General features: G+C 39.0%; 1 protein-coding gene across 27 annotated transcripts in view; it reads right to left on the bottom strand.

Moving 5' to 3' along the window:
- DLG2 (discs large MAGUK scaffold protein 2) overlaps positions 1-17,590 on the bottom strand; it is a 1,904,207-nt gene that overhangs the window by 205,212 nt on the left and 1,681,405 nt on the right. The window lies entirely within an intron of this gene.

The raw sequence follows: 17,590 nt of genomic DNA, 5'->3' as shown, positions 1-17,590 counted from the left end.
AAAAGTTGAGTAACTCGCTCCAGGTTTCCTGGCTAGGAATTAGTAGGGCCCAGATCTGTGAGACTTGAAGGCCCGCCCACAGCAGCAGCCTTGTTCCTAGAGGCTGGTCCCTGACCTGGTCGGTTCAGGGCAGGATCAGAAACGCAGGAGGCAGCGATTTTTCATCAAGTTAAAATGACCTTCTTTTTAAAATAAGATTATGTGTTTTCTTCTCTTTTTTTCCTCCCTATTGTTTTTGCTATTAGATTGTCTTTTTATTTCTGAAATAATGATGGGAATAGACAGATTTTGTCTTGTTTTTTAATAACCTTTATTTTTTTGGCAAGATAAACAGTTGGCTGTTCTATTGACCTATAACATTTATTTTGAAATATTTCTGGTCTATGAAATGTAAAAGTTTGTTCTAATGCTGTCTAAATGCTGTCTTTAAAAAAAGAAGGTTTTAACATGGAGCCACATTTGATGGTGGGGAAAAGAATGTTTTTCTCTCAATTAGCTGCAAAGGCTCCTTCCTGCTCATATATAAAATGTCCTTGCTAATGGTTGCAATCTCTCATTCCACATATTTGTATAAATCAATTTAACAGTATTCATTTATAACCGAATTGAACAAAAATTTGGACTTTTTCTTTTCAAAATTCAGTCAGTCCTGTCCTGCTCCTTCTTCCCTCTTTGTTAATGAAGATTTTCTGTTTCAGTAACATCCTTGGCTTGCTTTTGACCTGATCCATTTCCCTGCAGGCTCAGGTCCTGTGGGTTTGTGCAAATGTCTGAGCATTAAATGCAATCACCTCTGTGATGTACCTAGAGCATTGGAGAAGTCCTCAGTAAATGCTAGTTCTCTTCAAAGAAAAGGATAAAGCTTTATGTGTGCAGGAGGGAAACAGCTTTAGGACCAAAGGAGATTTAGGGCAACTGGATGACTGGCAAGATGAGCCTGACTGGGGAGTGTTTGTGAACTTTTTCCTTTTGCTGAGCATTCAGTGATCCACAAGACAGTTTATGGAAATTGTGGTAGTCTATTTTTTATGAATTCATGTTCATGAATATGTATGGGTTTATATATGTGTATACATATAAATATATAGGTAGATATTGATAAATTGTATGTATCATTAGTATTATTTTTTTTAGTGAGAGTATGTGTACCCTCTTCAGTTTCTGAGAAACCCAGAAGGAAAAAGCCTTCATTTATACGTTTTCTTTCTTTGCTTTACTATTATCAGGTCCCCTATAATCTAATGTATATCCACCAATTTGTCCTATTCTGGGAAAACTTAGTAAAAGCAAATCTCAACCCATCTATTTGCAAAAGTTATCCCAATCTCCAAATCAATGAAAGAGAAATTTCTTTCTTCCATTAGTATTACTGGAGGTCCTCTTATATCCCAGGCTCTGTATTATTTTGTTGGGTGCCAGAAGAACAATGCAATCAAAGGTAGACTTTCTGTCCCCTAAGGGGTGATCAGTCCAGGGAGAAACAAGCAGAGAATAGCTAGCTATACAGCTATATGGAATATTTTATAAGAACTTTCATTAAGGTGCTATTGATGCCCAGGGGAAGAGCATCCAACCTAGTCCTGAGGAAGTGAGGTCACAAAGACTTCCTGGAAGAGGTGATATCTAAGCTAAGCCTTGATGGATGATTAGGAGATATCCAGTCAGGGTGAGAAGTATATGATATGAAAAGGTTTGGGAGGCAAGGAGTTGATCATGAATCTCTGGGGGAATGGAATTTTATCTAGCAAGTAATAACCTAAGTTATTATGATAGAAAAAGACTAATCAGAGTTATTGGGAATACAAGAAAATAATTAGTCTTTTTTCACGAACTTCTTTAAAACATAGAGGCTGAAGTACATAATGTCATGCTTTCTAGTTAGACAGTCCTGATTCATTCAAGCTGATCTTTGCAAGCTTTTTAACTTCTCTGAATTGAACCTTGATTCCTCATCTGTAAAATAGGGATAATCACACTATTTCATACAGTTGTTGTATTACTATGAAATTAAAAGCGTAAAATATCTTGCTTCTTGCCTGCCACAAAATAGATACTGGAGTACATGTTAATTCATGTCCTAAAACTTGAGTCATTGTGAATGAGAACCTATGTCACTCATATCAATTTTTGTTTCTCATTAGGCTACTTTCGCTTGTTTTCCTCCCAGACCACTTGTTTCAAAACTTTGACTGCTAACTTCATCACTTTAAAAAAATTTTGAAGCACAACCCCCCATTATCTAAATATTTACATACATATTTATAAATTGTAGGATGCACAACCATGGTATTATGACACAACATATACATTTTAAAACCTATACCAAAACAAATTTAAAGGCTGAGATGAAAAATTAATATAAGGAGAAGGGCTTCACCTTAAATACTGTTGGGATACATATACCCACTTTGGAGAATACTCAAAGCTCCTGGAGAGAAAAGATCTGGTATGATTTATTCATGGAGCACCTCGCAGCACAGACCAAGTGCTGAAGACATGTCTAGGAATTAAAGAGGCAATGCTGAGATGTTAGAAAGAAAATAAACATAAAAAAACTGGGTGGTCTACTAATGTCACTACCTATTCAAGCTAGTTTTTATATTTTTAATTTTAATATACATTTTAATAATAATAACAACAGTTTAATATAGTAGAAATGTTAAGCAACCAAAATGTAACTGCCTCTCCAAATATACATAGCAGGTAGTGTGTGCGTGCATAATTTTTATTTTTATATATACTTTTAATATGTATATGAAAAGGCTAATAGTAATAACAATTTGCTAAGCACTTATAAAGGGCAGACACTATGCTTATCACTTTACATGTACTTTCTTATTTGATTCTTAGAATATTCCAGGTGCCACTGCATCTTTCTAGAAGATATCAAACATATTTTGGCATATTTTGGGGGTACATAAACCATGGCATGCAGACCAAACCTAACCCACTCTGTGTTCTTATACTCCATAAGCCAAGAATGATTTTCTTTTTAGTTGGTTGAAAAAAATCTAAGGAAGAATAGTGCTTTATGGCACGAGACAGTCATATAATACTCAAATTTCAGTGCCCATAAATAAAGTTTTATTGGAACTCAGCGATACTCATTCATTTATGTATTATCTGTGGTTGCTTTAACATGACAACCATAGAGCTGATTAGTTACAATAGAGAGAATATGGCCCGTAAAACCTACAATATTTATTATCTGGCCTTTTACATGTTTACAATATACTGACCTCCATATATGTGAATGGAGCCCACTGGAATTACTCGGGTTACAGCTTGCATGATTGTAAATCATGTCCAGATAACAATCCTATATGGAAATGGAGGCTCAAAGAGGTTAAGTCACTAGTCATGTAATGGGAAGTGGCAGAACCAGAGACTTTTAGGACAACATTTTAAGGCTGGAGTATGCCCTTGCTCCTGTGTAAGTTCAGGCCCTTTTTCTCTGATGACCTCGTCTGGTTACATGACTTAGGCAGCCACTGCCAATACAACTTCCCACTGCCTCCACTGTGTTCTCCAGATTTTAATTCTGTTATGGCTAAGGACAGGGCAGAATGGAGAAGGGGTCAGTGGAACAGAAGCACAATTCACTCCTTCATAACTACCTCCTTGAGTCTCTCTCATACACACTTGGCCCCTCGGAATGAGGCTTTGCCGTCTCTGGCTGAGCTGAAAGTGATGAAAAGGACAGAACTCTGGAAACCTCATTACTGGCTCTTTGCCTACAGAAACTCAGCCAGCTTATCTTCTTTCCCAAGGAACTTCAAACTCACACTGGCTCAGCTGGTTCTTTGCAGGTGCCTATAACAAGCTGCTCCGCCCGGCTGAGATCAGAAGTTGATAGGCCAGACTCTGCATATGCTTTTCTATCCTGGAGAATATGTCCCTTTTTTTTCCAGTCCTCAGTGCACATGATCCTCCTGGGGTCTCAGCCCCTCCTGGGTTGTAATCTGGATGCTATACCATGTGAATCACAATTACTTCTTTTTGGACAGTACCCTGGAGGCCCAGATACATTAATATAATTTCTGTTGCTGCCCCATTACAGCCAGAATTTTACTTGTGAGCAAGAATAACAGTGGCAAGGCATCAACTATGTGAAGTTATAAGAACAGCTTTCATATAAGTTAATTTGATTAAATCCTTCCAGCACATGATGATTAATTATTCCCATATTATAGATAAAGATACTAAGACTCAAGGGGAATTAAGCAGCACATACTTTGTATGCACCTGGTGAGTGGTAGGTCTTGGCTTTAAACCTAGAGCTCTCTGACTAAATAGGTAAGTATCTGTTATTTCAATAAAGAAGCCCTCCATGAAGAAGTCAAGGCTTTTTTTTTTTTGCTATAACATTCATTAAAAAGCAAGCAAACAATCACCGCTTCCATTCTCTCCCTCAAAATCACGGCATCATTATTCTTTATGATTGGGACACTGCCCAACATTCTGGAGTTGAATGATGGGCAGGGTTTAAATTTTTTAAGAAATCATTTCAGCAACCTGATCCCTCTGCAAATCTATAAAATGGGGACCACTTGTCTACCTTTTAGGATTGTAGGTAAAAGAATGTAAGCATTCCATTTATATGAAATGTTTAGAATAGGCAAATCTATACAGGAGAGAGTAGATTCGAGGTTTCCTAAGGTTGTAGAGAGGAATTGGGAGTGACTGCTCATGGGTGTGCATTTTCTTTTTGGGATGATAAAAATGCTCTAGCATGGTTTATGGTAATAGTTACACTACTGTGAATATACTGAAACCATTGAATTGTATATGTTAAATGAATGAATAATATGGTATATGAATTTAGTAGATAAAGTACTTAGTATAATGACTAATAAATGCTTTAGAAATGTTACTTTTGTCATGATCATTTTGAGAGAGAGATGGGTTGATTCACCAAACCCCTTTCCTCGTCTAGAGCACAAATCTAGATTCCACCCCAGAAGTTAGGTGCAGCCATATGTCTGAGGTCTGGCCAATGGAATGTGAGCTCTGGCCAATGAAATGGAATGGGTTTGGCCCATAAAAACACTCCCCATGCAAGCCTCATGTTCTTTTGCCAGCTCGATGCCAATGAATCTTTTCACCTTGGGAGCCTTAAGTTGAAGATGGAGGAACCAGAGCATAAAGAGAGTCCCAGAATCTCTGCCCAAAGGAGGGTTAAAGGTAAGTATTGGACATCAGGAGAAAGAAAATAAACTCCTATTGTTTTTAAACCATCATTCATATTGAGATTTTGTTATAACAAGTGCTAGTATTATCATAACAAATACATTACTGTTATAGTTTTAACTCTTTCCAATTGTCTGACAGAAACTGATGAGGGGCCTGGGGTCCTGAGGGCATAGAGGAAGGTTGTTTGGCAAATACAGCTATACTTCTAATACCGTCACATAGTCATTGTCACACTGTCACAATACTGTCACATAGACAGTCTGGACAGGGTACACGGCTTCCAATCCGCTTTCCCAACCTGGGGAAGCTGAATCCTTGAAAGGATTCCCTGTCCCTTCAGAAAGGGCCGAGTGAACAGCAGGCCACATGCTATCAGGCCGTGGGCAGCAGCAGGGTGCGTAGAGAACTCGCGCAGCTCTGCACCCACAGCCCTGCGCGTCTCTCCTGCTCTCCTTCATGGAGGACACACACCCTGTTGCCTTCTCCTTTGATAAAAGGGAAAACAATACAAATCAGAGATGTGACCCAGTCGGATTGTGTAGCATCCATGCTCAGTGCTTTCTAAAGCAGAATCCATCCTTCTCTAAATGTGGGAGGCAAAGAGAGCTATTAGCTCTCCTGGTGAATAATGCCAAAATATTTGATTGTTTTTGTCTCTCATTCAGAAGAATCACTGTCAGAAATAAAAGTTCTGAGTCATGCTTTAGAAAAGGTGAACGGAGGATACGAAATCACAACAAAAGATGGCAGAATGGAGAGGGAACAATCCCTGCGGCAGGGGTCTCAGGTCTGTGATCCCCTTCCCTCTGTCAGAGGTGGCCAATGCCGCCTCCGCTCACAGGGGACACTGTGAGGACAAGTGGTTGAATAAAGTTCAAGTACATTCAGATCTTATACAAAATAGCTAATGATTTTCAAGTGTTTGCTGTTAAGTCCTTTTATATAGCTTGTTTAATCTTCTCAACAAGCTTAACAAGTTTATTATATAAGTATTATTATTATTAGCCCCACTTATGAGATAAGGAAAGTGAGCCTGAGAGAGGTTAAACACAGCAGCATCCCCATCACCAACCAGGTGGAGAGCATCAGGGCTGGGACTCTGACCAGCCCCTGATAGATGCTAAAAGCCCACATCTCTAACCACCGCACTCTTCCTGACTCTGAAGAATGAAATGTATTACCAAGGTGAATGGCTCTGTTACTGGAGAATCCAGGACACACAAGGCCAAGCTGCCTATTCTTGCTCATTGCGTAGGCAGAATGTCCTCCAAGGCTGTCTGCATTCAGGCATATGAAATGCCCGAGAGGATAATGAAACAGACAGGAAAGGGGAAGAACACAGGCCATAGTCCTGGGCCCCAGAGACTAGCTTGTCTAAGCATGATTCATAAAGTCATTCATGGACTCAGATCTCATAGATTTCTGATATCAGATCATTGCAGGTAGAAATGTGAACTTCCAGATAGAAAGCACATCTTCCTGCTGAAAATAACTTCCCTCTCCCAGCACAAACTCATAAAGCAAGAAACAAGAATCGAAATTTCTTTCTGCTTTCCTTGGTCCTACTGTTTCTCTCATTTCCCTTAGTATGCTCTATTTTAATCCAGATGGAGGAGTAGCATTGTGCATCTTGTGTCAAAGCCCAGGGACTTGCATCATAAATAAATAAACAAATGAACAATTCAGTAATTGGTAAATCAGGCAGGAATGAGTTTAACAACTGAGCTGGAAAAATAGCTGAAAGTCTACTCCATGATGAAAGATCTGAAGATGACCCAAGTGCTCTTCACTTAATAGGTAACTACACTGACTCCTTGCAGTAAATCAGGGGCTAGAGAGAGAGACAGTGTAGGGGCTGTTACAAAGGGCTCCAAAGAAATGGTCAGTGGACCTCTGGCCACTTTGTATAACCAATATACTGATACATTATTCCATGTTGCCTGTGAAATATTCATTTACCACCCATAAATGCAAGACATTTTTAAGTGCCACTTTTCTTTAAATATATTCTCCTTCCTTTAAGTCTTACGTAATATAACTCTTATTCCATGTGAGGCTTAATTGAAAGAAAACCATAAGTTGAGTTCATTTACTGTGAAGGGTTATGGAAGTTATATTTATTCCAGAAAGTCAGCAGCTGTGTAATGGCATGTCTATTATATGCCTGACCTACTGCCAGGTTCTGGGAATGCAAATATGAATAAGACCCAGCCTCTGTCCTTAAGGAGTTCACGGCCTCCTTGGAGAGAAATGAATTCACATACTAAGTGAAAGAAGCATTACAGGTGTTAAGGGAGAAGGATGCATGAGGTGTTTAGTGATCAGCTCTATTGAGGGAGGAAGTATGTGTGGGGAGGACAGAGGACAGAAATTTAGGTTCAGTAAAAAAGACCCCTGTGTGTCTACCCAGAAGACCGTAGAAGCTGCTGTCTACCAAGGAGACAGGTTAAGATGATGTTCTGGGCAGAGAGAGTAGGAAGAATGGGGGTAGCTGTGCTAACTGGCATGAAACAAGTGAAGGTTAGGATCCCGCTGGGAAATAGGCTCTGAGGGAGAGAAATGAGAGGCAGGCCTGGGCGTCAGGGGCCAATCCTTCTCTGCCCTGTGGGCCACGTGAAGGAGAGTGGACTCTATATCTCAAGTGGTGGGAACATCTAAAGGACTTTAAAAAACATGATCCGATTTGCACTTTAGAAGATCACTGTGGCAACCATGTGGAGGCCGAGTTGGAGGTGTTAAGGCTGGCAGCAAAGCAAAACAGTCAGGAGCAATAGGGAGGGAGGGAGGGATAGGCCTGATCTCGGGTGGCCTCAGTCAGGATGTAAAGAAAGGGAAAGAGGGCAGAAAGGATTAAGAAGGTAGAAATCTGGCCTGGAGGTCATAAAACCTGGTTCTGGTTTCAGCTTTAGTGAAGTCTCTTTATGTGACTTTAGATGAATCCTTCCCTGTTTCCCAACTTGTCAGGTGAGAGCGCGAAATTGTACCACAGTATGAGAAGACTTGTTCACTCATGGGCAAACCAGTCAGGAAAGGCACTCATGTGTTGATTCATACTTTTTGGGGTTTTGCCCTGAAAAAGCAAAATGGTAGTACAAAGAACTCAACCAAGGGAGAGATGAGACTTGCAGACCATAAGTCTTCATTTACTGACAATGTATTTATCAAAAAAAATGCATTAGCTGGTCATGTATTAGGAAAAATAGTGCATCACAATGCACTATAGGAAAGATGGGAATGGAAAAAATGAATGCATGGTCTCTGCTCTCTGGGAGGAAAATGAAACAGCCTGTGATTAGTTAATTCAATAAATACTGACTGAATGCTTTATGTGCAGAGTATTATGTATACCACAGTAAGGAAACAGAGGACTAAGACACAGTTCCTGATATGAAAGAGCTCACAGTCACAGATGCAAGAAGTATCATTGCTATTATAGTTGCAAAGCAACTTGGGAACCCCGAGATAAGAGGATTTGTATCAAGTCCATAGTTATTCTCTGTCACAGCACCCAGAGGTATGAATGCCCTTTTCTGTGACCCAAGACTGCCAATAGTTCCCTTCATGAAAGCAAAAGAAGCAAAAAGTCACTCACTTTAAACAAAAAAAACCTTCCCATAGACAAAGTCATATGTTAGGTGTTCCATAAAGAGCAACAAGACATGCTCTTTGCCTTCAAATCACTGGTTCAGAACACTTTGTATTGTAGAAGGAGGCAGCAGAAAAGGCTGGGTTCTATTTTTTCTATCAAGCAATCCAAAGTGCCTTTAGCAATGCTTAATATATAGTAGGTATTCAATACATGTTCAACTAAAGTGAACATGTTCACATTTGTTACTTAAGAAAGAAAATGAAGTTGACTCAAAAATAATAACACATACTTGACATTTAATCATCCAAAGAATTCACTTAGGAAAAATTACTTTTATGTATGAAGTCATTAGTAATTAATCAAACCACAGGCCACTACCCTATTGTGATATTAATTCAAACAAGGTTTCCAAGTAGCAGATCTGCATTCCCCAAGTCTTGGGAAGCAGATGGTATCTAATTTACTTTAGGATTTGATTGAATACACTTGGTTCTTTAAGCCAGAGTGAGTTCAATTTTTGGAACTCTCCTTTAAAGAAATGAACTCCTAATAACTTAAGTGGTTTTTAAATATATAATTTGGAAAGACCATATTTGGGAATGGTCTTGCTTAGAAAAAGAATGGAATGTGTTGGGCGTATGGAAGGGGAATTCCATTAGTAGCCTGAGAAAAGTTTCTGACTTGACAAATGAAATAGCATATGTAAAAAGCTTTGAAAAAAAACATTTAAAGGTGCTCACAATGAAAGTGGAATTAAAAAAACTATCACATGTACCACATTCTGATATCTTTTCCTGAACAGAGAGGCCCAAAGCATTGTGACCCAACTGGTATGATGCTGAATTTGAAATCTCTGACCACTAAGAAATAATTCTAAGGACTTGCAGTAGGCTTGGCCCATGGACTCAGAGGACGTGTAGAGGTGGCCACCAGTGGTCTAGCACCGGGGAGAGGAAGCTATAGTAAAACAGTGATTTCACAAAGGGGCTTTTGGTCACCAGCTGGCTTGGGTTGACATCTGGCCTCTGCCACTTATTAAGCTGTTATGACTTTGGACAAGTCACTTAACCTCACTCAAGCCTCAACCTTGCTAATGAAAATAATAGTAATGCCTATCTGATAAGGTTGTCATGGGAAGTATAAGAGATAATAGACGTAAAATGCTTATTATAGTGCCTGGCATGTGACAAGTATGGTAACTATTAATATAATAATTAGGATTAATGAAAGGAAAATATTCTTTTTGAAACTGGCTAAAAAAACTTGTTTCAAAGATTTCTGAGACTGAAAAAATATGGATGATGGATTTGCAGAAATGGGAGTGGTTGTTTATTTTAATATAATTGTAATGTACTGAAGAACACAGCAGAATCTGTGCCAATCACAAACCTTTCTCATAGTAAGATTATTTTGTGAGTGAACTTGGGCTGTATGTATAGTGTCTTATTAACTATGTATTTTAATGTGCCATTTGGTAACATGGGGCTCCTCTGATGTGATTTCATGATATAATAGAAATAGCACTAGCCTCCAAGGACCTTGATTTGAATCTCACCCTATCACTTCATGACTATGTGTGCTCTGGCAAAACGAAAACCTTGCTAAGCATCAGTTTCCACAACTGTAAAATAGGGATAACAATTGTACTTGTAATTCCCATGATTTTGAAAGATTGCGTGAGATCTTCATCACCATCATCATGATCTTTACTGAGCTTTCGCTCAGTTCTGGCAGCCATTATTAAATTATCTCACCCTTACCACAACCTATGTTGCCTTTCAGAAGTGTGGTTGTAAAGTTGGGGTCTGCAGCCACAAGTTCAGAACCAGCCAGCTGGGATCAGTTGGGTTGACAGGCTGATAAATGGTGACCAAAATTATCAGTAGCTCTTGCTGCTTAAACAATAACTGGGTTTTTGACAAGTGGACAGGTGGACAGCGGTCTCCAGACAGAAGTCTAGTAAGGGCAGGAAAAAAATTCTGAATATACACAAACATCAGAAACTTTATGCCCTGCAGCCAAACATCAAGTTTCTAAGGCTCATCATAAATAACTACTCCTCAGATGTCTAGAACAAACATCCAAAGGTTCTCAATAAAGGCAGACATGAGCAGAGAGATAGGACCCCAAATGTATCCAGTGGGTTGAAAAAGATGGAGAGGAAAAAACAACACACGTCAAAACACTCCACTGGAAGCAGTACCACAGGACTCTGAGCAGCGCCTTAGGGCAGAGGTATGAAAGGGAGCAGAAGGAACGGGCTGCCGAACTGGCAGTGGCGGGCAGCGCGGCCCTTCCTTGTTCCATGATCCGCAGATTTCTGTGATCCTGGGCTCAGAGGCAGGTGGCATGGGGAAATTCTCTCCTTCTCTTGAGTTTAAGAAAGTTATTTAACCTTCTCTGCTCTGGTTTCATCTTTAAAATTGGAATAATAAAACGATGGCACAATTTACATTAGGTGACTATGTACTTGCAAAAATAAGAATGGAGAAGCTGTCCATGTATGGGCATAGCAAGATCTCCAAGACATGTCAGTAAGTCAAAAAAGAATAGTACAGAACAGAGTGCACAGGATGTTCTTTTTGGTGTGGAAGGAAGGGGTAAAAAGAAAAAAAATGTGTGTATACATATTTAATTTGCTATATTTGCAAAGGAAACTCCAGAGAGATGAATAAAAAACTAAAAATAATAGTCAGATATGTAAGGTGAATGGGGACAGGAGAGGAAAAAGCTTTTCAATAAACACCTAGTAAAAATAAAATATTTAAATGATTTTAAATAGGAAAATAAAGGTAGCAATCAGTATATACCTCCTAGGTTGTTTTGAAGATTAAATGGAATAATCTATTTGAAGAGCTAAGTATGAGACCTGACACAGAGCAAACATAAAAACACATTAGCGGGGGGGATGATCATCTCATTTTGAGTGAGTGGGAAGGAGCTCTTCTTTGGCCCCTACTTTCTCCTCAAGATCCAAAGAGAGATAGAGACAAGTTGCAGAGGCTCTTATGGAGGCTTAACGAGCAGAAAAGCCATGATGTGCTGGTTTGCTCCTCCGTCATCCAGCCCCATTCCTGGGGATTCAGGGCAAAAGCCCATCCAGAAATAAAGATGGAGACTTTACCCAGGAACTTGTACACGGTGAACTAAATGGTATGAAAAGAGAGAGAGACCTGCAACTCCAACACAGATCAAGTCTGTCCATGAGCTAGAAATGATTTAAAAACAAGCATGCCTCAGAACAAAACCTGAGAAAAGATGAACAGATGCCAAGGAAATGTCACTTTCTTTCACCGTGTTGCTAAAAAAAGCTTCAATGTCCGTAAAGCATACATCTCAGTGGATTAATTGAAAATGCCACAATGGAATAAAAATAATTTTTTAAAAATCTAGCTCTGTATAGAAACCTTTATACAGTCACAAAATTTAATAATCTACATTGTTTGCTCCATCTGCACTGAAAAAGATTTAATACTCAGATACAAAAAGTAGGAAATTACAACAAATCATGAGGATTCAGATATTGTAACCCAAATAATTGTTCTAGTACTGCTTGTTTTACTTAGGGTTATGCTAAGTAGCTGCAAAATAAAGATTCTAATTCTTAGTTCCTTTAGGATTAAGACACTGTATTTGGAACACAGAAAAGTACCATTTTAGGTACTTGTTGGGGAACTAGCACACAACAGGATGTCTTGGTTTTGTTAGATGCTTCCTTTAAGTAGGTTCTACAAAAGGAGCGAGCAGGCAGGGGTCTGGGAGATGGTGACAAGACATCCTGTGTGGAGCTGCCATATCGTTAGCTATGGTGGTTAAGAATTCCAGCTCAGAAAGTAGACAGATTTGAGCACAACCCCTAATTCTATCAGTCATTAGTTAAGTAATTTTAGGCAAGTTACTTAACCTTGCTGAATTCTAATTATCCCATCAGTAAAACAGGGATAAATAAAATGCTGCCTTATTGGGATGTTATGGGGATCAAAAGAGATAATGTATTTAAGATACTTAGCAAGTGCCTGTGATATAGTAGATAATTGAGTAAATGTTAGCCGTTATCATCATCATCTATCTTTTCATTCCTTCATCCATTTACTAAACCATCATTAATTAGGAACCATTTCAGGCCAAGCTTTGGGTCAGGCAAAGGAAATCCAAGAATAGGACACAGGAAGTTCTCAGCGCAGCATGGGCAGTTGAACAAAGAAGGCAATATGGCACTGGGTACACCATGGCAAATCAGGCAGGCATATTGGGGCATGAAGACAGTGTGTTACAAGGATGAGAAAGGGGCTTCCTGGAGGACCTGATGCTTGACATAGGGCTTAAAACACGTACATACAAGGCCTTTGGGACAAAAGCTGCAGGAAGGGCACAGGCACTGGTAGGGAGGGGCGAGAAGAATGGTATGAACAGGTCTCAGGGAATGAACAGCCAGCCCGAAAGGGAAGGCTAGAGAGGGCCAGGAGGCTCGACACATAGGGCTGAGTACACATAAAAGTTTGTGTAATTTGGTGTGTTTGACAACTCACCTTCTTTAATTAGAGGTTGAGAAATAGTCAACATTTCTGAGGAATGTCTGACAGGGGAATGTCTTGAGAGTGCTCCATATTATTATGGCAGAAAGATAATTTCATACTATCTTAGCCAGCCTCACAAGGTATCTACTGAAAGAGCATCTTGCCTGATCTTGCCAGGAGCTTAACTTTCTTTGCCAACTCAGAACTGACTTGGGGTAAGGACTTCATAAGCAAATTCTGCCCACCCCAACTCCCCTGCCCCTACTTTTTATTTGTTTGTAAATAAATCTCTTAAATAGTTCACTTTAGTACAAAAGAACTATGTGTCGGTATTGGCAAAAGGATATGGAGTAAAATGGAAGGGATCAAGACACAAGCTTTCAAATGCCTTGTATTTAGCAATGTCGTGAACTTAGGAATTTTAGGGATTTTTAAAAATCTTTGTGAATTTCAACTTCTTTATCTATAAAGAAGTAAAATTCGATCTATCTCATGGGATGGAATAACTAATGCCAAGCATCTATACCAAGAGACTGATGTAGCTCCACAAATGGTGGCTATTGTTACTACCTGTAAGTATGAAGTAGGTGATTTGGACAGCAGTGTCAGTAGATCAAAATCTGAGGGCAGAAGGATGCCAGGGGTGGGTAGCAGAGGAAGAAGCCAGGTCAGCTTGCACTTCTAAATTGTGCCATGCTCTGGCTGGGCTAGAACAGTGAAAGCTCTAATTCCTGTGTGTGGAACCGAGGTTGGAGACACTAATCTCTCTTTTTCCGCACACTGAAAGCTTCCCTTAGCTAGGCTGAACTTCATGGATCAATAAATGCTAATCAAAGCATTTACTTTCAGAAGTTCTCAAGTTACCTTATGTCTCTAGAGCTGGAGCAGAAAGAAGAGCTAACAGATGAGGTTTGCTAAATACAAGCAATTTTTTCTGTAGTCCATACAGATGTATTTAGGAGAGGATGTGGTAGAAGGAAAGCAAATACACTCTGTTGCTAAGGAATTGCAGGTCTTCCCAAATACACTATAGATTATAATATGCATCAATCCAGTCTTCAGTGGGGAACATACATTATCCTCTATAACATCTGTGCTGTGCAAGCATTTCACAGACAGGACTGAACTCTCATATAAACCTAGGGAAACCACAGGCTCTTGCCTTTTAACCTGGTATCTTTAACTAGTAAAAGCTCATTACCTACCTCCATAGCCCACAAATGTTTTATCACAAAGGTCCCTTATGATTGACTATAAAGGGAATCACTCTTCAACATCATGGAAATCCCATAATCTAGATCCTGGTGACCCAATGATGAAAACAATAGTGACCAACAAAGAAGATGGTACTTTATTAACCTAATATTGTAATATTTAATGCCCACCATTGATACAATGGAGCACATGAAACTTTCAGCAAAAAAATTTCATACTCCAAAATAAACTGTATTTTCCATGCTAACTACCATGAAAAGCTTTGGTTTTTTAGAGGGGAGCTATGAAAGCTACCACATCACCATAAATGACCCATAACAGACTAACCTAACACTCATCATGACAATCTTATTTATAGTAGTGAAAAAATTTAGAAACATCCTAGAGGCTTAATAATGGCAAATTGGTAAAACCAATAGTATCACATCTGCATGATAGAATCTTAGCTCTCTTTAAAATTAACTTTTACCAAAAAAAGGTAATGACATGAGGAAATGTCTATAAAATGTTACTAAATGAAAAAGGAAGTTATCAAGTACTATATATGGTATGATTTCAATTTTATAAAATGTAGAAAAAAGTTGTAAAGACCTGCAAGAAAATCAATAGGCATTATTTTCTTGTTATTTCTTATTTTTTCTTACTCATTTTTATAATTAGAAAAATCACAATAAAGTATTCATTTAAAATATTTAATTTTCTAAGGAAAACTTTTATGGACAGTGGCTATATGGAAAAATGCATCTGAAAACATGAAAAACTCTGTTGGCATTAAACAGGTTTATAACATGTTAAATGACACTGCTAACCCCCTATCATGTAACTAAAATTATCTAAGATGGGAATATTTACATGTAATATAACCTACCCTATATATTTTATGCACAGAAGTAGGACTGAAATAAAATAAGCTGACATGTTGAACAGCAGTTGCTTCTGGGTAGCAGAAATTATGGATTATTTCTTATATCTCTCCTTTCTTTTTCTCTTTTTAAACACACTTCAGTATCTTCCAAAGTTTCAGCAATAAACATATAATGCCATTATTATCAGAAAAAAGTTATTTTTTAAAATATAACTAAGCAGAAAAAAATGAACCTTACCTTTTTTTAATTAGAGAAGTACTGAACCTTACCTTTAAGTCACTCGAATATTAAATTCTTCAGACTACACTTCTGACCCTTTGATTCCAAATCTACTTTACTTTCTACACTGCTGCTGTTCTAAAAATACTATGTTAGATATAAAAAAATTCCTACACCAACTAAATAAGGTATAAACAGTCATTGTTGTATTTACTTCCATTATTATTCTTTTAAAGAACATCATAAAAAGACTTACAGATAGATCCCCTGACATTTAATTTTCTTTATGGAAAAAGAACCACACATGGGTTTCAAAGCATATGAAGAAAAATTAGATCTAATGTTTAGAAGGCAAAGGAAGGTTGATTTGCAGTCATTACGTAAATGCAAGTTTTCTTCACTTAAAAATTTATTCAACAATTTTAATTAAGCTCTTATCCTATGTCGGATATTATTCTAGGTGCCAGGGATATAAGGCTGTCAGTAAATCACATTGGAAATGGCACATTCCTTCCACAGGACATGTTAAATCAGTGGCTGGTGACCACTCGGCAGAGATAGTAACAGAGGAGATCCGCACCCATGAGGTGGCATTGATTTGGATGACCCGCTTCTCAGTCTGAAAACCTCTCGTTTCCACTCCCCCAGTCTTATTCCTCCTTATGCCCATTTCCACAATCCCCTGGAAATCAGACCCTCATTCACAGACTTGCATGTAAGAATTCCTTTTGAGCCATGTTCCCAGGGAAGAAGAACAAAGAACCAGGAAGGGAGAGTTTGGAAGGAGGAAAGGCCAAGCAAGGATGTATTGTCAGACTATTCACTGTGGTGGACAACTGAGACTCAAATCTCTCCAGGGGCTTTTGAGGAACATCTATAATGCAGTTCAGAACTCTCTCTCCAAAGCATGAGGGGAGCCTCTATCTGCCAGTTCCCTCATGCCTCTGCAACTTCCACTGTCTAGAGTTGCCACATGGGGAGTCACTCCCTTGCACTTCCAGTTCTGTGCATGCCAGGATGGTGAGTGCACTCCTGGGCAGAAAGCAGAGATGGGTGTGGCAGTTGAGGCAAAGTGGTGCCTGGTCACACCTGTATCAAGGTGGTTGCTGTAGCAACACCTTGTTAGTTTAGCAGAAAAGATGTGAGGCTGAGAAAAGAGATGGCACCACCTGCAAGGTTCCTCTAAGCCGTGTGAGGGCATGGGATAACAATAACTAACATGTGTGGATCAGGAACAGAAACTTTGTATTCATTTCCTCACTTAATCCTCAAAGTCAACTCCATGAACTGGCTTATACATTCACCTCTTTTTAAAATACAGGAAAACATGTGTTAAGGAGCTAAGTAGTTCATCTGAGGTCATTAGTAAATAGTGGACTGAGGATGAGGCTTACAGACTGGCTGCAGAGGCCAAGGGCAATACTGTCTCTCCTGATGCCACAAGAACCCAGAGGTCTCCCAAGAAGGAAATCAGAAGTAGAAATTCATTGCTAGGTGGAGCTTCTGTTTCTGTATTTGTCTCTGACAAGAGTGTGAGTTTCCTGAGGGCAGGAATGGTGTCTTACTCATGTTTTATCACCAATACCTGGCACTATTTGAGTGTCCATTCCCCCAGGTTGACTTGTTCTTTTTTAAACATTTTAAAAAAACATTTAAAAAATCTTTTTTAATGATTCCAGGATTGGGATTCTTTTTCTTGTTCTTTCTTTCCTTATTGCTGTATAAAGACTTGTCCTTGAAAGCAGAAATTGTATCTGTCTCATTCAGTCTCATATGCCAGAACCCAGCACATTTGCTGACCCTAACAAAATGCAATTTTCTGGAAGGCAGAACATATAGCGGTTAAAAATGTAGACTTTCTCCCTGGCTGGTGTGGCTCAGTGGATTGAATGCTGGCCTGCTTTGCAGGCCAGGTCCCTAGTAGGGGGTGCACAAGAGGCAACCACACATTGATATCTCTCTCTCTCTCTCCCCCCTCTCTCTAAAAATAA

This window comes from Phyllostomus discolor, chromosome 6 (assembly GCF_004126475.2).
Source record: "Phyllostomus discolor isolate MPI-MPIP mPhyDis1 chromosome 6, mPhyDis1.pri.v3, whole genome shotgun sequence".
Lineage (NCBI taxonomy): Eukaryota > Metazoa > Chordata > Mammalia > Chiroptera > Phyllostomidae > Phyllostomus > Phyllostomus discolor.
Note: the sequence above shows the minus strand (reverse complement) of the source record. Positions and strands in the feature narration are given on the sequence as shown.